At 37.0% G+C, this 23,018-nt stretch overlaps 1 protein-coding gene across 1 annotated transcript in view; it reads left to right on the top strand.

Moving 5' to 3' along the window:
- The window catches only part of LOC145669822 (uncharacterized), a 382,300-nt gene that overhangs the window by 255,655 nt on the left and 103,627 nt on the right, over window positions 1-23,018 (top strand). The gene's annotated exons all lie outside the window — the stretch shown is intronic.

Genomic DNA, 23,018 nt, shown 5'->3' with positions numbered 1-23,018 from the left:
TGGCTCCTAAATAATAATAATAATAAATGTTTCGGAAGCACGGTAGAAAAAGATATAATAAACATAGCTATCTCTGGATGTATGAAGCACTGAATATTTTTCACGTTTAAGACCAGTCGGAAATCTACTCATTATTCGGAAATAAATAGCAACTAACTGCTAAGAATTTCCAACAGTATTAATCAACGTCGTAACTTAGATTTTTTCTTGGGGAAGGGGGGGGGCAAGCATTAAATAAGCGTATTCGGGCCCCTTAGAAAAGTTGTTTTTCTAATTATTGGATCCCTCTTCCCATCTTTCTCTTACTCTTTATGTGCCCCCTGGAACCTGTGGGCCCTCCCGCTGGGCCCGTTCCATACATGACAAATTATATTAAGGGGACAATATTGACAAATCTCAAAGCCATAAGAATAAATATTATTTCTATGGCCCCTGATAGTAGACATTTCTTTTATATTGAAATGAGCCTACGACTCATTTTTGTTTTATTCACCGTTTGTGTGCTGCTTTGTTTATGTAATGTATTGAACCTGTTTGATACTTCATTTATAATTTCATGTTCGTATCGTATAGGGAGTAAGAAACTTTTGTCTAAAAATGGGCCCCTCTCGAACGGCGAGGAGCTTTCCTGGGGTGACAGTTGCCCCCCTGCCCCCCACAAGTTACATCCTTGGTATTAACATTATGTAAGTGGATAATTTCCTATAATAAGCCTGATCATGGTTTCAGTATATTCCTTCTGCAATCACTGGCGGATCCACGGGGAGGGCGGAGGGGGCGACCGCCCCCTCCAAAGGGTTTTTTGAACTTTCAGCATTTATCATTGGGAAATACTAACATGGTCTTTTTCCCGACCGATCCAATATGTGTGACAAGCGTAGCAGAGTCTAATCAAAATGTGTGGTACTTAATAGTACTTAATACAGACATATTTGAATTGTGAATACGTTTCTACCTAGTTCCTTGGGGCGGTCATCATAAGCCCCAAAGGAGCGAGAATATGATTCATTCGTTGGACAAACAGCTGTAAGAAGGAGGGTAAGACGACTCAATCTTTGAACTAAAAACGTATATTTTAAAATTGTGTCCTAGAAAAAGGATATGGGAATGGAATTCGGGTCCTGAAACTTCAAGTACCTTTACCTTGAATAAAGAGAAATGTAGAATCTTCAGCGCTCCTTACCGGGAAGCTCTCTGAAACTGAGACTTTTCAGTTGGTTGATTGATTAATATGTATTTACGTCGTTTGCCAAAAGCGATGCTTTACAGAACGAGGACTAGAGTTTAAAGTTGGATCTGAACCACTATAGTGCCTTCTATGCTCATTCACCGGGGATCAAATCACAGAACGTCATGTATCAAAGATCAAAGATACGTTCGCTAGCTACTAGATCAACAAAGAGAGCCGTGACTTTTGCGGTTCAACACGGAAACATTAGGAAGGGACCAGGGATTTATTATGACTTCAAATGGCATTTCATATTTTCTTGAGAAATAACACAAGTTTGTTATTGTAATTCATACATAAAAGACGAAATCCTGAGTGAGTAACTTCGTACAGGCCAAACCACTTAAGGTTCTTCACTACAGCGAAATTAAACTACCGCTAATTTTAGTGTTTTTCTGTAATATCTTCGACACAAATAAAAATATTCGAAAAGCAGAAACGTAGTGAACTAGATTATACGATTTTGCATGTGATACCATTATCACAACTCAACTATCTGCTTTCGATTTGCAACTGTAGATAGATTTAGCATTTTTTGCGGGTTCTGTAAATATCGGTTTAGCAAAAGCAGATAGGTGAATTGTGGTAAAGGTATCACATGCAAAATCGTATTGTCTAGTTCACTACGTTTCTGTTTTTCCAATATTTTTATTTGTTTTGAAGATATTTTAAAAAAAGTCTAAAATTAGCGGTAGTTTAATTTCGCTGTAGTGAAGACCCTTAAGCTAGAAACTTGAAATTAGGACAGTATATAAGATTTGTTACGTAGGGTATTACTAAGGAAGGATTTTTTTTTTAAATTCGTAGAAAGGAAGGGAGAATGGGGTGGAAATTACTTTAATAAGATGGCCATCTCTTCGAATCCGTTACGACTAGAGACTTGAAATTTGGCATTTGGATTTCTCATTTAAGATAATTTGACACGCGTTTCAACTTTTTTTTTGATATTATAGTAAAACGGAGAAAAAAGAGATGGAAAGAAAAAGTGGCGGCGATTGCAAATATTATAATAAGATATCAATATCTAAGAATCTTTGAAGGTTACAAACATGAAATTTCGTATATGGACTTTCCACTTAAAATAATTCAATACGTATAGCAACATTTTTTATATTTTACCTAGAAGGGAAGAAAAGGGGTGGGATTATTATTATTATTATTATTATTATTATTATTATTATTATTATTATTATTATTATTATTATTATTATTATTATTATTATTATTATTATTATAAGATGCCATATCTCGGGATCCCTTGCGGTTAGAAACATGAAAGTTAGTAGTTTGATTTTTCATTTAAAATAATTCAATATTTATTTGAACTTTTTTTTCACAACGTAGAAAAGAAGGAAAAAAGGTGGGGCTGGTTCATTAAAATGCCTTACGAGGTGTTTGAATTTCGTGACACAGTCTTAGCTCAATCCAATTCTACAAATGAAAGGCAGAAGGAAGAACGTGAAATATTGTGCCACAGTACCACGTTGGAACATGTGCTACGGCCGTATGCCGACCAGATTGGCGATCTGGGGCGAGCCCCACCTAGACGAAGGCTACACACAGAACCACAGACGCGTTAGTTGACACAAAAAAAGCATAACTTTTGTGACTCCAGCAAAACGTTTAGATGCATAATTTTTAAGGATGCAACTAAATGCATAATGAAAACTGTGCTAATTGATGCACTTGTGTGCATAAAATCCATTATGCAGTTAAACGTTTTGCTGAAATCACAAAATGTTATGCATTTTTTTGTCTCCTACTGAAGCATTTACATCAGTAGGAGAATTGAAACAGTGGTTTGTGTCGCTGGTTGCATATTCCCTAAATATACAGGATTTCCAAGGGTGTGGAAATGATTAAATAACTTTAGAACACTACTAAAAATATGTAATCGAGGCTTTTGGGGTGATGCAGGACAGAGTGCAAATATTCCATATTACATGAGAGCCTCTACGGCCATTTTGGAATTGTCATACTGGATTTGAGTTTATTAAATGAAATATAGACTTTACGATACACTACTATTTTTGAAATAAAGTGTGATTTTTAAATACATTAACAAGATTGTTTTCTATATTCTTGTTAACGAAATTTTGATCACATAGATCTAGAACATATACAAAAACTTGTCATTCTATTAATAAATTTGTGATCATAATTTTGTTCAGGATGCAAACAAGCAGAGAGGAAACTACCACACTATCGTTACGAAATCACACCTTATTTCAACAATAGTATCGGATCGTAAAGTTCCCATTTCACTGAATTAATTAAAATCCAATATGATACCTTCCAAAATGGTCGCAGAGGCTCTCATGTAAAGTGGAATATTTTCACTCTGTCATGCATCACACTAATAAACTTCGATTTCATAGTTTTGGTAGTGTTGTAAATTTATTCCATCGTTTTCACACCCTTGACAACCCTGTATATCAGATGTGCAATATACAATTTAGGCCACTCAATTTATGAGATCCATCTAAACTATGTCACAACCATTACGAGAAAATAGTTACAAACATAAGGCCCTCAAATAGTATATCTTACAAGTCAAAAAAGGAAAAGAACTCAATTTATTATACCTAGGTACATACTTTTTTTTTTTTTTTTTTTTTTACAGGTTGCTCTACAAGAGCAGTTTTGCCATTTTCACTAAAGCTAAAACCCCAAATTATCTTTGGTAAAATAAAAGAACATGGGTCAATGTTAGAAAAATCGTACCGATAGCAAATCTAGCGATGGGAAACACAAAACTTTAGAGTAAAAAAAAAAAAAAAAAAAAAAAGGAAACTACCAACTCAGATTATAAATCAAACTTTGTATGTCTATGTTCTCTGAATCTTTCTATCGCTTTTTATAATATATTTTAGTATACTAATTTATGCTCGTTTGGCCTTTTTCCGTTTCGCTTTATGCCCTCAAAACATTTTGCCATACAACCGATAAGAATGTTATCTTAAGGCGGAAAGGGAATTCCCGTTTGGCCTTTTCCTGCTTGACCTTATAACATACAAGGGAATTTTCACTCTGTTTCTGTAACAAAGAGGGATTTATCTTATTCTCAACTGCAACGTCTCTTCTATTCCAGACAAATTAAACTCAAATATCTTAGAAGAACATAAATTTTATTATCACACCCGAAATAGCATATCAAGTTTCTATGTGGATATAATATGAAACAGCATCAGTATATGAAATTACATCAATTTCACTGTTCTTAAGTCTATCTTTTAGGCGGTGAAACCTGTCGTCAAACCGTCCCTACTTTAGCTTTCTAAGTGTTTTCTGATAACCCACTTAAAAAAGTACTCGCAATCTTTCATTTTCACGTTGCTTGTGCCTTTCTTCGTAATTTGACGTGCCACTGTCCTGCATTGGTAGTCGTTCGTTCTTGATCGTTTTCCAAGTGATTTCACAAGTCACTACAAATAGGTAAAAATACATCATTAGCACATTAAAAATTCAAAGGATTGCAGGAGAATCTGTTAGAAAGTCGAAGCAAAATTTTGGGTGAACCTAATTTATTTCTTTTGTAAATCAAAAGAATGTGTTCTTTTGATAATTTACAAAGCAGTGTATGCAGAATCTTCAATACATGCACGTCGCAAGAAAATCTATATTACACTTTACATGAGGTGTTAATGGGGAAAATGCTATGCTATAGAGTGCTCGGAATAGCTTAATTAATGGTTTAAAACTAAAAAAAAAAAAAAAAAAAAAAAAAAAAAAAAAAAAAAAAAACTTGCACTAAACGCCATCTATTTATGTAGGAAGGAAAACATACTTACAGAGAGAATAACGTATCACCATCATCCAGCCAATTGTCTACAAGATAATCATGGAACTCCTCCTTACATAGAACGTCAGGCGCATCTTCTTGCAAACGTACAAACACTACATCTAAATGGGAAGTTGGTACCAGAGATAGTGCTGCTGCATGTCGAATCCATCTTTCCACTTCAGTGCTTTCTTTGTACAATTGAGAAAGTCCTAACTGCTGAACCTTCCTCCAACAGACTGAGAGAAGTGGAAGGAACATCCTCTGATTTTAACCAGGAAATACTTTACAGCATTGATTGCTACTTTCTCAGGATCAATAGAAACTTCTTTCAATTTGAAACGCAGTCGAAATTTCTCAGCTTCTTCCCTGATTACCCCCTGTAATCTTACATATGACTCTTGCTTTTTACTGGGAAATATACAGAAGAGGAGAACAAATACCTGGCCGAAATATTTTCCGTGCAGGGTGTACATTTGGGAGAAAAGGCGAGGTACAGTCTTAAGTGTCCCATCCATTACAATCCTGTCGCACTGACAAAGAATCTCCAAAGTTCCAACAGTGCCGAAAACCTGTTGAAGACAGAAATAACACAGACATTCTAAAGAAAATGCTTTAATATTAATATTCTTACCTCTATTACTATTGTCATATCTGATTTTCACGATTTAAAAAAAAAAAAAAAAAAAAATTGAAAGAAGAAAGTAGGAAATGATATACTATTTTCTTGATTACTAAAATATAACTCACAAGAATTCTACTGGTGTCAACGCCTTCATCCCTCAATAAAAGTTTTTGCCGTCGTGGTTATATATAGAGTGTTTGACGGCACGAAAAAAAGGGACACAACAGATGCAGTTTCACTACAGTAATTTCCCTTAGCAATCTTCTTCCTGGAGAGAAGAAAATAAATTCATTTTAAACATCAACAGAAAAAAATGTTATTCTTTCCCTCGAGAAAGTAAAGACAGACGGAATATTGTTTAAATACGACCGGTTAATTGTGTTACACTATAAATAAAAAATGGACTATGTATTTGTGTGCTAGCTAGGATGCCATTTAAGAAAAGTTCCACATCTGAAGTTCTAAAATAACTTTTGGAGAAGTTGCAAGAGTAAATATTAGAAACATGCCGAGAAGCTTCAGTGTCAAAATTACTTATACCTTATTACAACTATTATATATACTTACCTATACTTACCTATATGTCTTAGTAATTGTTGATGTTCGTTCTTCCGCCGCTCTCTTCTTCATATGTGAGGTACAGATACAAGGCTACATGAGCAATTTTTTAAACAGTGACGCAAATAACACAGTATTCTGAATACTTGCTTTGATTTTTACGCTCTTCTGTTCGTTCAAACGTAAATACTAATATGTTTAATATGTTACTAATAATATGATACTAATTATGTTACTGAATGTAGCAACAATAAACTGTCACGTTAAGTAGTCAGAATTTTAATAAAATGACAAGTGTCATATATTTGTGGTATTTATTAAAACCGTCACCATAAATGTAAACGATACAAACAATATTTACAATATCATGATGTGAAATATAAGTAGTACGATGGTAGGGTCTATCAAGGAGAAATCCCTGATACTCTCGTGTGTTTATAATGTCTTGTAGTCCTCCCCTCACGACATTTATGTCATGTAAAAGTTCATCAGCGCAAAGCTCATACTCACAAACACAGGCCTTCCATCACCGCTGTCAGTCCTGGGTGGTTCCTCTGGACGCAGAATAATTGTACCATACCACACTCTTAGCAGGTGTAGGTCGAATGATGATAATTTTTAAAAATGCCTGGTTTTATAGTATCACTAAAAACTGTTTTAGTTTTAACAAGGCACTGTTTATTCTGGAAAATATGTTTTTTTTCAATTTAAAATAGACACCTTGAAGATTTTAACTAATATGTTTTGGACACCATCACCTTGAATAAGCTTGATATTATCACTTTGAAGGTTTTTATGTTTTGATGCCACTGAAAAATCCGTTTGCGTAGGACGTGTTGTTTTTCGTGGTTGTATCGTATTGTTAATCTTGATAGAATTTTCACAAGGAGAAATCACGATGTATATTAGTGTTTAATAATTTTAAACTTTTCATCGTTTGATGATTTTGGGAATATAATAATCCCCCTTTTAATAAAGTACAATGGTCAACTGTTCATGAGAACCAGTGACATGGAATCCCTTAAAATTTTTCATCGTTTGACTTTTATAACCATGAGGCTGGTGCACAAAAGAAAGAAACAAAAACACTAGAGGAAGGAGGCACTAGTAAACACACACACGAGAAAAAAAAAATCACTAAAACTGCTGGATCCGTGTAGATGTCGAGCGTGATCCCAATAGTGTATCCGGGAAGGCTGGAACTCGGGAAATCCTGATCGTGGTGGTGCAGCACGTCGAGAGTCAAGGGCTATCTCCTGGAAGTCCGCTATCTGGAAGGCTTGATCCTTGAGCCAGAATGGACAGCATCTTGTGGTCTGGAAGTCGAGAGGTCCATCATCCAGAAAAGGAAACTGCGACTTGGTAGGCATCATCCATGGAAACGGGTAGCAAGATGATGGGTATCCCAGGTGCGTTTGTGAAAATAGGCCGGATGCGGAAAAGAAATTACATGACAGGAGGCACTGAATTACTTGTTAAAGACCATTGTGAAAACCTATATTTTTTTTTAAGGACTAAAAGAAAGAAAAGAGGGAGAAGAGATAATTGCAAAAGTAACGTACAAGGAACAAAAGGGATAACGTAAAAATATGTATAATGGCGAACTGTAATGAAGAAGGCACCTGATAAATCTTTAGGGAGATACGGAGATTCCGGGGTGTGTGACGTTATTGGTATGAAAAAGAGGAAGATAGATTGGGTTCGGAGCAGCGGGAGGTGTGTAAGATACGGTGTAAGTGTGGCTGGTAGGCGTTGGGTGGGTAAAGGAGCGACGAAATTTATGAGTTAAAAAAAACTTGATGTAAAAGAAGCCACCAATGATAAAGAAGAGAAAGATGAGGGGGATTGCAATGTATAAAGATATGGGAATAAAGTCGCCAGCTGCAACACCGGGTATAACCAGAAAGAAGAGGATGCTAAAAGAAAAGAGAGAAAAAAAAATTGTAAGAGACGAGCCCCTTATTTTATTTTTATTTATTTATTTATTTATTGATTTTTTTTTATGATCATGTTTACTATTACTGTGTGTGCTGTGTACGGAAGTATGGTCGTGGATAGCGAAAGATTCCGTTATAGTAGAAGAAGTATAGAAATGAAGAGTGAATTTGCCATTAAGTAGGACAGAAGGAAAATATATATATATACATATTAGTGAGACGTAGTTTATTCCTGGCCAAGGTACCGTAAGTTGACCTGGAAGACAAATGATTCGGGAGAAACTGCATGAGGTTGCCAGTCGTGAGCAAAAGGAGCTTGTATACGGGTGTTAAGAAAAAAGAATGGAGACGCGAGTAGCAATGGCAATTAATGTATGCCGTCCGCGAATGTGTGGTGGTGGGTTTGTGTTTTATTAACATCATAATGAGAGGATTTGTTAAGATATCTAGAACGAGGAATGCAAATGGCGGAGGACAGGGTACGAGGTAAGTACCAAAAAGTTGTTTGATTTAGTTTTCAGATTGTCTTTTTTTTTTTTTTTTTTAGGAAGAGATGCGGAAGGAGAGTTAACGTGAGTTAAGGGGAATTAGTTCGGGTGGCTGAGTTGTGGTAGGTGTTAAAGGTAACTGGTGTGTACGACGATGTAAAATATAGATGAAGAGGGTATTCATCATAGAGAGGGAAAACAGGATGAGAGAGAAGGAGATAGAGATGGTGGGATAGTCGTCCGTGGGAAGCCAGGAAAGCCAAGTTGGCGGTTTATAGGAAGAATTGGTAGCTGTGATTGGTGTTATGCGGTGGCTAAAATTAAGGGGAAGATTTTGAAGGGAGTTATAAGGGAGAATCCTATCAGCGGGTAAGAGGAGTAAATCGGAATCAATGATATGGATATGATGAAGGACTAAATGGACAGGAATGATTGTGGTCGGAAGACAGAAATGAGAGCGGGGTATGAGTTCGATAATTCCTGAATGGAGGCTTGTGTCACAGGGTAAAGTAACACGGAGATTTAAAGAATTATTAATGTATAATGGCGTGGCAGTGCCATTAAGGAAAAGATAATGAAGGTTGTTGGGTGGTCGGGTTAAAATAAATTGATGATCGTCTACTTGGGTGATGGTAAACTGTTGTGTGAGGGTGCAGCTGTAAGAACAGGCGTTTTTTAGTAAGCCCGATATATGTTGATATTTCAAAGTGTGTAAACAAGAAGCTATTGTATGATTATAAATAGTAGGGATTTTGCACAAGAAATGTTTAGATGAGAAGGAACAAGATGTAAGATCAGCCGGAGAAAAAGGGATAGCTTGATTATCCATGAAGACAACAAAATTGGAAGGAAGCTGTAAATAGCAATTTTGTTGAGCTGACGCAACCGGATAGGGAACTAATTTAAATAAACGTGGTAGCGTATGGAGGGGAATAGCAGGGAGTTTTACGTGTAAAATGATATGATCGGGAAAGAAATAGCAAGTGGTAAGGGGTAGGGTGTAAATGATCGGTGCTGTCAAAACGGGATTGACGCGTAAATTTTTTGAAACCAATTTGAGATTAAAATCATGTAAGTCAGAATGTAACTGATGAACTGGTATGATTTGAGGAGATAACCGGTTTTCTTTACATTGGTCAAAAATGTCGTTAAAATTAATTAAGTAAAGTAACTGACGAAGCATAAGGAGGATCGCGTTGTCAAATTTTAAATACATTTTAGAGAAAGTAACAAAAGAGGAGTGATCCGTGCGCATGGCTTCAAGTAGGCGTGTCTCATCGGCAATGAGAGCAGAAACCGTTGTTTGCACATCTTTGAAGGAAGAAGAAGTTTGTTCAGCAAGTGTTGCAACCTGATGAGAAATATCAGAAAATTTAGAACTGAGAACAGATTCATGGTTTTCAAGCTCTTGTACGTGTGTCTTTAGTTGTTCGGAATTAATTTTAGTTCAATGTATTTGGTCTTCAGTAGCAACTCCTGTGAGAAAGTTTAATGCTGATCCGATGAAGTTAAAAAGACCTCTTTGGGGTCTTGGAGTCCTTGAAGAAGGGGTTCCGTTAGAAAGAAATTTAACCAAGTATGTAGAAGTTTGAATGTCATTAGACAGAGAATTTATTGAGGATAGAAAATCTTGAAAATGGGTACACAACCGGGAAGTATTAGTTTTGCATTCTATGGTTGAATTGATGGACTGAAAGGTAGGTGTTGAAATGTTATAGATTAAAGGAAAGGTTTGGGAATAGGGGATCGCTTGGGGAAGGGGAATATAGTCAATGCCATTAACAAACTGTACGCCTTGTGGCATGAACGTGCCTGAAGCTGATACAAATAGGATGGAGAGAATAAACCTGAAAGAAGAGAGAGAAAAAAAGTCACATAATTGTGATATATTGACTGTAATGTATGGGTGTGGGATGAGAGAAAGCATTTCGTCCTAGCGACCTTAGTGATATCAAGTGGGGTCGGACCAGCCGTTCCCGAAAAAGGACGCAAGAAGGAAATGAGATGGAAAGTCTTTCCTTACGCGTCTAGGAAAGAAAAATGACGTGAATAATGAATGATGCCGGTATATTGCTTATGGGGAGAAGGAAAAGCGTAGAGTTTGTTATGAGCGTAACTAGGAGTTGTTGCACGGGAGAAATAGTACATGTACAGCGGGTTGCCTAAAACAGGAGACGAAGCATATGCAATAATAATGAACTACCGGAAGAAAAAAAAATGCCGCACGGGAGAAATATTGCCTGTAATGTGTGTTGCCTACCTGTATCTGTAATTATGGCATAACGAGAGACAAAGTCGGAAGTTTTGCCAGTGTGGTACTACAGAAAGGGATCATGTTTCACTAGGAACGTTAAATTAGATAATCAAAACATAACGTGAAATGTAATTGGTAGTTGGGTTTTGAAGTAATGTGTGGTCGGATCCTATTTAGAGGTACTGAGGAAGCGCTTGTACTTATACTCAAATTCGGGGTCTGGGTTTGTAGGTGGGATGTACAGTTTCAAACGGGTCTTAGCAATGACCGTTGGCTTCCCATCAATATCTAGAAGATACTCATCAGCCGAGACATTCGAAATCACTTTGTAGGGTCCCTTATAAAGACGGGATAATGGCTTACAAGTGTTAGGTTTTGTTGAGGTATCTAAGACCATAACTAAACTGTCAGGGAAGAACTGTGTTGGATTTTTGACCTTCTCAATGCGCTTCTTCAGATCAGTGAAAACTTGGTGTTTTCGAAATTCAACGAGGTCCCTCATTTCTTTGAGTGCAAGTAGGCGATCATTAGTATTCAAAGTTTCTTGTTGAACATGTAGCAAATTGTCTAATGGTAAGGTGGGATGAACGCCATAGAGGAGGAAATGAGGAGAGAGACCAATGGAAGTTAAGGGTGATTTATTCAGAGCCGCAGTGGCATGCGCAAGGAAGCGAGGCCAAAATTTCTGGTTGTCTTGGCACAGAAATTTGAGACTCGTTTGCAAGGAGCCTAATCTTTGTTCGACTGTGCCTAGAGAACGATGTTGATAGGGTAGGCCGTACTTAACTGTTATGTTAAGAGACTTGAGAAATTTTAACGATACGGTAGACCGGTGTGAACTCTGAAGATCTAAGTAGATTGTGCGAGGAGTATTATATGGAAGAATGATATGGTTTGTGATGAAATTGATGAAGTTGTCGCTGTTTGGAGTTGTTATGGGATGAGTAATGGTGAATCCAGTACAGTGGTCCGTAGCTGCATAAAAGTATTGGAAACCTTCGGGATCGCTGGGTATTAGCTTGCCTGCTAGGTCCAAAGAAAAGGTTTCAAATAGGCCTGACTGAGGAAAACGCTGAATTGTGGGGTTATTAGGCATGTAATTGCGTTTAAAGATGGCGCAGCCTTTACATGATTTAAGTTTCTGAGCTAGCCATGATTTTAGGCGCGGAAAGAAATACTTGTATCGCAACATCCAATACATCTTGGTAAAACCTATGTGAGTCATTGAGTCATGATACTCATCGAATAAAGCTGGTTTAAGACTGTCAGGTACGCAGAGCAGTAATCGAGAGTTAGGTACTCGATACAGTTTTTTGTAAAGTATGCCTTTCTGAATAACGTATTGTTTGCTGAGACGTTGGAATGAAGGATCTGTCTCGTCTCGTTTGTTAAGAGTCTCGATAATTTTGGAGAAGAATTTATCTTCACCCTGTAGGCGAGATAGATCCAAGTTGTTATCGATAGTTAGAAGTACAGAATCAGGCACAACTTCATTGTCCATGTCTATCGTGTCTTGCGTAAGAGGAGCAGGATGCCTACTAAGATAATCAGCTATGGGGTTCTGATGGCTTTTTGCATGTTTGATTGTAAAGTCAAATGTATTAATGTAGTTTAACCATCTCAAAATTTTTGGGGATGGAACAATTGTTTTCCGAACGGCAAGAAGAGAAATATTGTCAGTAACTAGGGTGAAATGGTGGCCTAACAAATATTTTTCTAATTTCCGAAGAGAAAAGTACACTGCATATAATTCTTGATGGAAGATGGGAAGGGGGGAAACGGTTTTGGGATGTCTGGAAGAGACATAGCAAACAGGTTGCACAACGTTAGTAGTGAGATCTTTCTGTAATAACACCGCCCCGACGCCTACTGATGCGGCGTCTGTCATGAGAATGTGGTGTGTATTGCGGGTTGAATATAGAGCAAGTACGGGGGGTGAGGTTAGAAGTTTCTGCATTGTTTCAAACGCTTGAACGCGCTCAGGAGTCCAGATGAGCTTTTTAGGATTGTTTGACAGAGCCTGATAAAGGGGTGCAAGAATGATGGAAAAATTTTTGACAAAACGTCGGAAAAAATTTGCACTGGCTAACCAGCTTTTGAGGCTTTTGAGAGTGGCCGGTCTGGGTGCCTGAGCTAAAGCTGAAATCTTATCAGGGTCAGGTTGTAGAGTGTGATTGTCAATAATATGGCCTAAACATTTAATTCTTTTTGATCCGAGAACTGATTTTTTAATGTTAAAGAGCAGAGAATGTTTGGCGGCTTGCTGAAAGAAGGCACGAAGTACAATCATCATCTGATCGAATGAATCTGCGTGGACATACATGTCGTCAACGAATGATGTAATATTGTTGGGGAAGATGTCCCTATAAATGGTTTGAAGAGCTTGTTGAAGTAAAATGGAGGCATTTTTGAAACCCTGAGGAACAGATGTCAACTGAAGGTGATTGAAAGGGAGAGAAAGACCCTTAATGGAGAACGCAGTGGCCGGTCTGTCCTTGGGATCTAAGTCTAATTGATAGAAACTGGAGTGTAAATCAAAGGAGTTGAACCAAACTGAGTCAGAAAGAGACTCTAGAACGTCCTGTATATCTTCTAAAGGAGAAGCTAATGTTCTGGAACGGGAGTTAAGGCCCCTGAGATCAAAAACGGCCCTTAGCTCAGTTTTGGAATTTGGTTTTAAAACAAATAATATGTTATTTCTATACTGAGAATCTGATTGTTCAAACACTCCTTGATTAATGAGGCGCAGGACGAGCTCTCTTGCTCGCGGTCTAAGTCTGTGTGGAATGACGAATTGGGGGGGACTGAAAGGGAACGTCTGATTCTAAGTCTAACGTGGCCGAAAAGGTGGGTATTTTTGTAAAATCATTGTCGTGCCATTGAAAAAGAAAAGCATATTCAGAAAGTAGCGCCTTCATTTGAGCAGTTTGATGTTCGTTCATGTCAGGGGAAAAGTGAAATTTGTTAATGTCAATGAGATGACCGATTTCTTTAAGGCGTTGTGCTTTGTGTCGTGAAGCGTCCTCGTCCGTGGGAAAATGAACCTGTCTGATGGTGTAAGCGTTAGTGTTTTGTTCCGGTGGTGAAAATATAGAACCAATAACAATGGGAGTATTGGCCTTTATAATCTGGGGACGAGACGAGACGTTTGCAAGTGGCAAAACAAGGTTATCTATGGAAACAACAGCATGCGTCATATAACAGTTACTTAAGTTTCGTAAGATAGGAGTATGTAGCCGGAAGGATGTATTTGGAAAGTGACCGTTAACCTTGAGAGGAACTGCTTTAGCTGAACGGGGTGGTATGACAAGTCTCCTACGTGCTTGAAAAACAATGTGAGGAGTGGGATGTTTTTTGAAAAAGTGAAATGTGTTTGTATTAACGCTGTGTATTGCATTATCGGCTGGAGGCATGCGACCTAGATGACGTAATGATAGGATGCCTTTGTCAAAATCAAGGGTTGCTTGATGGTCTTGAAGAAATTTACTGGAAAGGATAGCAGGAAAGTTTTTGAAAGGAACCAAACGAAAAAGTACAGAGTATTGATGACCATTAAAATTTAAGTTGAGAATGGTAGCACGGGAGAGATGTACCGGAGATGATGAAAGACCATTTAGAACCGTGTGAAGCTTAAAAGTACGAACCGAAGGGTCGAGTTGGTCGGCTGGAAAGAGACTGACTTCAGCACCAGAGTCAAGGCAAAAGAAAACATCCTTGGTCATGCAACGGGCTTTTACGTAAGGTAATTTGCCTTTGAAGTGCAACGGTAATTGGAGGTAATCTGAGGAAGAGGGAGGGGAAGAAGGGGATGAGGGAGAATTAAGCGCGAGGAGACTGGTGCGCTCTCGCGCTAATTTTTGGCGTTTTTTGGTTTATTGGTACGAGAGTTTGTGGAGACAGGGGAAGGGGAGGGGAGTGAGGGTAGGTGGGTAGGGGTAGGATATTGAAAAAAGGGATGATAGAATGGATATGGGGGAATGGGTATGGTTGGCTGTTGTGTAGTATAGACGTTTTGGGGTTGGGAAGAATGCTTATTAAAACGCTTATTGTTCTTGCCTTTACGAGAGTCGTTATTGTGATCATTTCGTGGAGTGTTACGAGTTGGGGGAGACTGAGGGACAGTTTGACAATGAGAGGAGGCGGTACATTGACAACAATGATATGGGTGTGTGGAGCAATGAGTACACGAGTTAGAAGAAGAGGTCGGATTGGTGAAATGAGAATGTTGGAGACAGGAGGACGGCGGATGGGATGAGAGGGACCGTGGAAAGGGAAGGGATTTATGGTTAGGAGAGAGGGTGTTGTGATTGTGAGGACTAGGAGAACGAGAACGGGTAGGAGCGAAATGAACAGAGGTAGGTTGAGAATTTGAAAGGGTGTTGAGATGAAGCTGTAACTGTGAAACTTGATGAGTTAGTTCTTGAATGGCGCTAGAAGTTGGGACATCTGAAGTTTGGCGTGAAAAGGAAGAGTCCGTTTCTCGCTTTTGGGCCATGAGCTGAGTGCGTTCTAAGGTTGTAACCTCATCAATAAATGTGGGATAGTCAGATATGGTGCGAGTGCCAAACCAACGTATGTTCTCGGGTGTCATACTCGACACGCATTCTAAAAGAAACTCCTGAAAATCTAATTGCGTGTATGCCTGATCTGCCAGAAATTTCTTTGCGAAAACGTAATGAGAAAGTGGTTCATTAGGGAGTTGAACTCGAGCCCTATACTGATGAATGCGAGATCGTGGAACCTGTTCGTCGCCAAATTGTTTTAGGAATTTTTGTTGGACGGTTGACCAGGGAAGGGTAGAGAGATTTTGGGTTGAGAACCAATGTTGAGCGGGTCCAGAAAGGGACTTTTCGAAAATCTTTATGCATTTTGAGTCATCCCAGTTATTGACCAGTGCGATCTTCAAAAAATTTTGTAAAAATAAATCCGCGCGTTGTTCCTTGGACGCACTGTATATATCGGGAATGATGGAAGAGATACCTGCCATATTGTTTGAATTTTGAGCTTGAGGTGTGTTTAAGGGAATGAAAGAAGCCTGACTGCGAGTCGTGGGCATGACAAGAGAATGTGAGAAATGAAATGACCACAATGGAGTTAACAAAGCAAAAAAGTGCCTTATATGTGTGAAAAGAGGAACACAGACACTAAGAACCACACGAGAGAGATTCCTCTGGGGGAGCCATAATATGTTTAATATGTTACTAATAATATGATACTAATTATGTTACTGAATGTAGCAACAATAAACTGTTACGTTAAGTAGTCAGAATTTTAATAAAATGACAAGTGTCATATATTTGTGGTATTTATTAAAACCGTCACCATAAATGTAAACGATACAAACAATATTTACAATATCATGATGTGAAATATAAGTAGTACGATGGTAGGGTCTATCAAGGAGAAATCCCTGATACTCTCGTGTGTTTATAATGTCTTGTAGTCCTCCCCTCACGACATTTATGTCATGTAAAAGTTCATCAGCGCAAAGCTCATACTCACAAACACAGGCCTTCCATCACCGCTGTCAGTCCTGGGTGGTTCCTCTGGACGCAGAATAATTGTACCATACCACACTCTTAGCAGGTGTAGGTCGAATGATGATAATTTTTAAAAATGCCTGGTTTTATAGTATCACTAAAAACTGTTTTAGTTTTAACAAGCCACTGTTTATTCTGGAAAATATGTTTTTTTTTCAATTTAAAATAGACACCTTGAAGATTTTAACTAATATGTTTTGGACACCATCACCTTGAATAAGCTTGATATTATCACTTTGAAGGTTTTTATGTTTTGATGCCACTGAAAAATCCGTTTGCGTAGGACGTGTTGTTTTTCGTGGTTGTATCGTATTGTTAATCTTGATAGAATTTTCACAAGGAGAAATCACGATGTATATTAGTGTTTAATAATTTTAAACTTTTCATCGTTTGATGATTTTGGGAATATAATAATACTACTAGCCTTACAAATGTTTCCCAAATTAACACTAAATTTCCCTATCATGATTTGAAAATTCCCTTCGCTGGTGTAAGGCGAATTGGAAAGGGCAAACGGGAATTCCTGTTTCGCCTTACAATCAAATTAGTATATACTATCTTAGCATCATAGCCTGAAGTAATGAAAACAGGCACAAGGTGAAACGGGAAAAGGCCAAACGGGAAGACACCCAAAGTTTCATTTTAACATCATCTGAAAGAATTGTTCATTTACATTTTGCTGTGTTTAAATATTAAAGATATATTTTGCAAACGGAAAAATACGTGGACGTTTCGAACTAGGTACAAAAATATGAAAACTGTTTTTGTGATGTATAATTACAATGTTCTAAAAATGATATGTATTTCTGGGATAAAAGTCTGTAGGTCTATAGTAATTTACCATGTTAAATTCAAATCTGAAAGCAGAATTTCGCTATCAGGGTTACCTTCTCAGTAATATATGATGTTACGTAAGTACACGACGCGTGTTCTGAGAAAAAAAAAAAAAACTGAGAATGGAACAGTAACTAAGACGTTATTGGTTTAGCCTGTAGCATGTTTTGTAGTGGGTGTTTCTCTTGCCTCTACTGACACATCATCAGAAGCCTTCTGACATGCTAAGTTATGTTTCTTTCATTTCCCGTTCAGGAAACTCTGAATTTTAATTAAAAAGAAGTAACAGTCAGTTTAAATCTCATAATCAAATTGAATTCATTGGAAGAACATAACACTAGTGGAAAATCCTGTTAACCTCTGAAAAGTTAACCTGATAGTGTTGCCAGAAATTACATTTGAAATTTCTTTTCTTATTATACGCTGTGTTCAAACGGTACTATTTACATTACCCTATCGTGGGGAAGTTGAGGGAAAAAATGAAGCTTTTGGTAGAAAAAAACCCTTTTTTCTATTTTGGGTCCCTCCGGAACACCCTGTGTTAACACACAGATCTCAAAATCTACAGAAAAATACTAAATGGAGTACGAAACGTGTGTACAAATTTTCAAGCTTCTATCTTGAATAGTAGATATGGAAAAAAAAAATTACCAATCAGCTAAGAACATCCCCACAGTGGCCCAGATGACTCAAAAAGATTCGGATGTAATGTAAAAGTTTTCTGAGACATCCTAGGGTCATATTTTACACTTCATTCTCTTCAGAATACAACAGTCTTTCAAACGGTACCATTCATATGTTCTCGTCATGTATCTGAGGCGGGAAACATTGCAAAAAATGGGATTTTTGTTAAAAATATCCCTTTTTTCTTAGCACCTCTGGACCCCTCCTCTCTTTGTTAACACAAAGATCTCAAATTCAACTGAAAAATGTTAAGGGCATAGTGAATATGTCTACAAAATTTCAGGCTTCTATTTAGAAAAGTAAGGTAAAAAAAATATTAACATATGTGCTAAGAATATCCTCACAATACCCCAAATTTCCGCATAAAACGGAAAATTTTCTAAGACATCCCTATTTACCCTAGGTTCATGGTTCGTACCTCATTCTCTTCAGAATGGAAAGTACTTTCTAACGTTGCCAATCACATGTCTTCATCATGTATCTGAGGCGGGAAAATCTAGAAAAAGGGATTTATTAAAATATTCCTTTTTAACCTTTTTACCCGTTTGAACACAACTTGTGGCAACGCAGAGATCTGAAATATATCTGCAAAATACTAAGGAGTACACTGAATGTATGTGCAAAATATCAATCTTCTAGGTTCAAAATGTAAGTCTGTCAAAAAAAAAAAAAAAAAATGCCCACAGTACTATAAATTCCCGTTTAAAACAAGATTTCAGGTAAAAAATTCCCGAGACATCCTTATTTATACTAGGATTATGGTTCGTACCTCATTCTCTTCAGAATAAAACAGCCTTCTAAAACGGTACAATTCGCATGTCTCCGTCGAGTATCTGAGCGGGAAAATCGAGAAAAATAGAATTTTTGTTCTTCCTCTTCTTCTTCTTCTTCTTATATTATTATTATTATTATTATTATTATTATTATTATTATTATTATTACATTCTTGCACCTCTGAACTGCCCCTGTGTTAATGTAGAGATCTGAAAAATATTAAGGGGTGCACTGAACGTTTGTGCAAATTTTCAATCTTAATAGGTGTAAAAGTAAGTCACCCAAAAGTAGTAAAAATAGGCCTAACAAAAAATTATTTTGTTTTAAGTTATGACGCCATCACACCCTATGTTTCGACCCAGAAAGGTGTGAAACCATACGTAACGTGTTCTACAATGCTTCCACGCTAGGAAAAAAAGCTTTATTAGTACTTTTTAAATCGAATAATAAAAATATTACCCTAACGTATAAACATGTACGATATACTGTATATAAGGATTAATGCCGTGCTACTGTTTTTAATCTTCAATTTATTTCCTGCTCAATAGTAGGCATACCCGTGTTTTGTCAATATTTACTTCAATGTCACGAAAGCGGGGCTTTTGGCCCGATACTGTAACCAAAACATCACAATTACGTGACCATGTGTGACCTTTAGTAGGTACTCTATTATTGGTTTTGTGCAGGACAAGGGCGCCGTTTTCTGTGTAACTTTGTGGGGTCCTATGAAAGATATGCATAAGTAAAAGGGAAAAACGAATGACCATGTACTGTAGAAATAGAAGAACCTGCTTCAACTAGCAATTTGGGCCCCCTCATTAGAGGGCCATTTCAACTTTGGGGGTCCCAGGCCACTAAACCCCTCCCCCGGATCGGCGCACTTGGTGCAGGACTACCAACTTATGCGAGCTAAATCAATTTTTTTTTAAGTAATCAACTTTCACCTAATAAGAATATTAAGTATTATTACTATTATTATTATTTATAGTAATAATAATAATAATAATAATAATAATAATAATAATAATAATAATAATAATAATAATAATAATAATAATAGCGCTTCGGAGTTCACGCATGCATCGGATATTTTTAATGAGAACCTAGCAGCCAGCACCATTTTTGTTTTAAATCTGAAATTATTTTCGAAATCATAGGTACTTTTATGTAAATAGTAGCATGAGTCATTTGCATGAACTCGTCACGTATTACTGGTGTGTTGATACGATTAATTTGTCAAGTTTTTTTTTGTTTGTTTGTTTGTTTTCACTTCTTGGAAATGAATCACAAGCAAGTGAGATTCCTTATTTGTTCACTCCTTTGTGGATTTGTGAAGGAAACGAGTTCCTTTTGAGAATCCCTTATGGCTTTCTCTTTTCTTGTTGTCTGTTGGTAGTTTTGTTTTGCTAACGGTACTTTTCTTAATAACTACATAGTTCTACTACCTAACACACTAATATAGTATTTTAATATACACTTACCTTCGTTTTTCTTAGCAGTTCTCTCCAGCACCAGACAAACGAACACACACAATAACAAGTCAGAATTCGCTCCATAACACCACGAAAGCCAGTCGAGTATGCGCAGCAAGTGCTGGAGACTAGCTTCAAACAAAACACGACAGGTGACGCGCTTATCAAGAAGAAATGCATCTGCAAACAGATGCAAACAGATGCATCAATCGAGTAATCTTAAACCACAATGCATTTAAATGTCTCAAATGACTCGTTTTTTATTTTCGAACGTTCTCTCGGGTTGAAAATGCTGCGCATCAGTGAGAAAAACTAAATTTATACATATTAACGCGCCATTTGATGCACGTAAATGTTTCAAATTTCCTATGATGCACCTGTAGTTCTGTGTGTAGTATAATATACCTAGGTAACTTTATTGTTGTTGTAAGCATAACTATAATTATACTATGTTTCGTGGACCCCACACAATTATAGAGATAAATTAATTTTGTATTAATTTTTCTAACTGCTGTCCCGCAAGTAACTCAAAATATAAATGATTAGAGCAAATTGTACACTCTTTCGTTAAAATGAATGATCTCGTCAATACAGTATTATCTTTTGTGCAAGTACTGTGCCAGACAGTACATCTCATATGTTGCGGTGACTGTGTGTGAGTGAATCATGACACCGTCACGTCTCCGAAACGGAAGTACGTATTTAATTTAAATCTACAGAAAAAATACTCCCATTACCAAAAAAAAAAAAAAAAAGAAAAAAAAGAAAAACATACAATTTCGGGTCCGAAAGTGGAATCTGGGAATCTTTTTTTCCCCCCAACCCGTTCCAGCCCCGGATTCATATGAGTCTCATTCTTGCAAATTAAATACTGGTCACCTTGAAGCTACGCTCATCTTCAACAAAGCGAACCGCCCCTCCCAAACGATCCTTCTGGATCCGCTAGTGTCTGCAATGCGTGAAAAAATAAACAGTCAGCAACTGTAACCAGAAGTAGATCGAGCTAAACCCAAGTCCGAGCTAGACTAGAACGGGTGATGGAGGTAAAATTACAAGTATTGATGTTAAGATTTACGTCTTACTTGTTAAGATATCCTTAAAAATTTAGTGCTTTTAGCTGTAGTCATTTTATGCATGTAAAAGTAATCTACAAATAAAATATATCTAAAAACGATGTGTGTCGAGACCCGAAGAGTCCTTAAATAGCAAGACAGCTTTCGGCCATTTGGCACGTGCTTGGCTTTTAGCTTTATACGCTTCCACTTGAAAAGCATGCAGTTTGGCGTTTGTTGTACTTGCAAGCGATGCTTTAGACCTTTCGCAAAGCTTTATAGGATTACTGGCCGTTAATTAGCTATTGACTTGACTTGACTTGTTAAACGCTTGCGTCAAGCTTGAATGAAACACGAAATGCAAGATTGCTCCCATGTAACTTCGTTAGTGGAATCCAGCTTGCACGTTTTCCAATCAAGCTTGAAAATGAAATGAAATCAATTATTTAAGTTTTACGTCCCACGATTATGTCGGTAAGTCTAAAGCAGACGGTGATAATGATAAATGAGTGAAATTGTGGAATGAAGAAAGTGCGAGGAATCAGAATCCCGAGAAAACCCATTAGCACGGTGTTTGTCCACCACAAAGTTCACACGGCGCGAGTTGGGATCGAACCAGCGACGCCAAGCACCGGAGGTGAACGCTATACCACTGAGGCAACGCGCCCAAACCAATCAAGCTTGGATGCAAGCTTGGCCGACTTGCAATTCAAGCTTACAGCAAGCGGTTTGTAAGTTGTCTATGCTACTAGAGCTGAATTCCACAATTCCGCGAGCGTTTAATAATAATAGTAATAATAATAATAATAATAATAATAATAATAATAATAATAATAATAATAATAATAATAATAATAATAATAATAATAATAATAAAATTTTAAAAAATCGAAAACAAAACATTTGCCAATCGATATATCTTATTAAACAAAATGTTAAGAGTGGGAGTAAAACTTCATGGGTAGTTCTTGAGAAAATCGCAAAATACAAAGTTGTTCGTAAACTTAAAAATTAATGTTTCACAAGAACTATAGGTCTACCACCTGTTAAGGTTAAATGTAAAAGCTGTACTACAACCATTAGACGACAGTATATTCTACGTAGCTTTCCAATATATTTTGTGTATCTCCACAATATTTATATTATTTAAAATTCAAGAAGTGTTATTTTTTTCCAAGACAACTTGAATATCACATATTTAAACGGCATTCCGTGATTTTTAATTATTGTTTTTAATTGCCCAGAACATTTAACTTTACTCTTTAGAAACAAAACGAAACATTCTCAACAGAGAAAGAAACAATATGTCTAGAAAACTACATGAATTATTCTCAGATGATTGACTCAATTCGATTTATTGGGTAAAATTTTGAAATATAACTCTTGATTTTGAATAATTTTTTGAGAATATTGTTTCTCGCTAGCAAAAATCCATGGAAAAAATAGTGGGAAATGTTGTTCCACCTATTGTTGATTGGAGCGTTCCTTTAATAAACTCACCTTTAGATGCAACTTTTACTAAATTGTGCTATTCATTACAACACTAGGAAAATTGCAATGCATGGTATAATGAAAAATATAGCTTACCATTATCATTAAGAGCCTTGTTAGGGATATGAGATATAATGAGGCTTAGTGTATGGAATGAGGTTTCAGTAATACTTTAGGGCGGAAAGTATTTTAGTATTAGGGCTGTGCTACAAAAAGCGAGAGAGAGAAGAAGTGAAAATGGTTGCTATGTAGTTATGAAGATATCAAGTTAGGGCCTATGTTTAGCGGAAGGGGTCCAGC

Source organism: Thermobia domestica, chromosome 14 (assembly GCF_964235325.1).
Source record: "Thermobia domestica chromosome 14, izTheDome1.hap1.1, whole genome shotgun sequence".
NCBI lineage: Eukaryota > Metazoa > Arthropoda > Insecta > Zygentoma > Lepismatidae > Thermobia > Thermobia domestica.
This window is presented reverse-complemented; position numbering and strand designations above follow the sequence as displayed.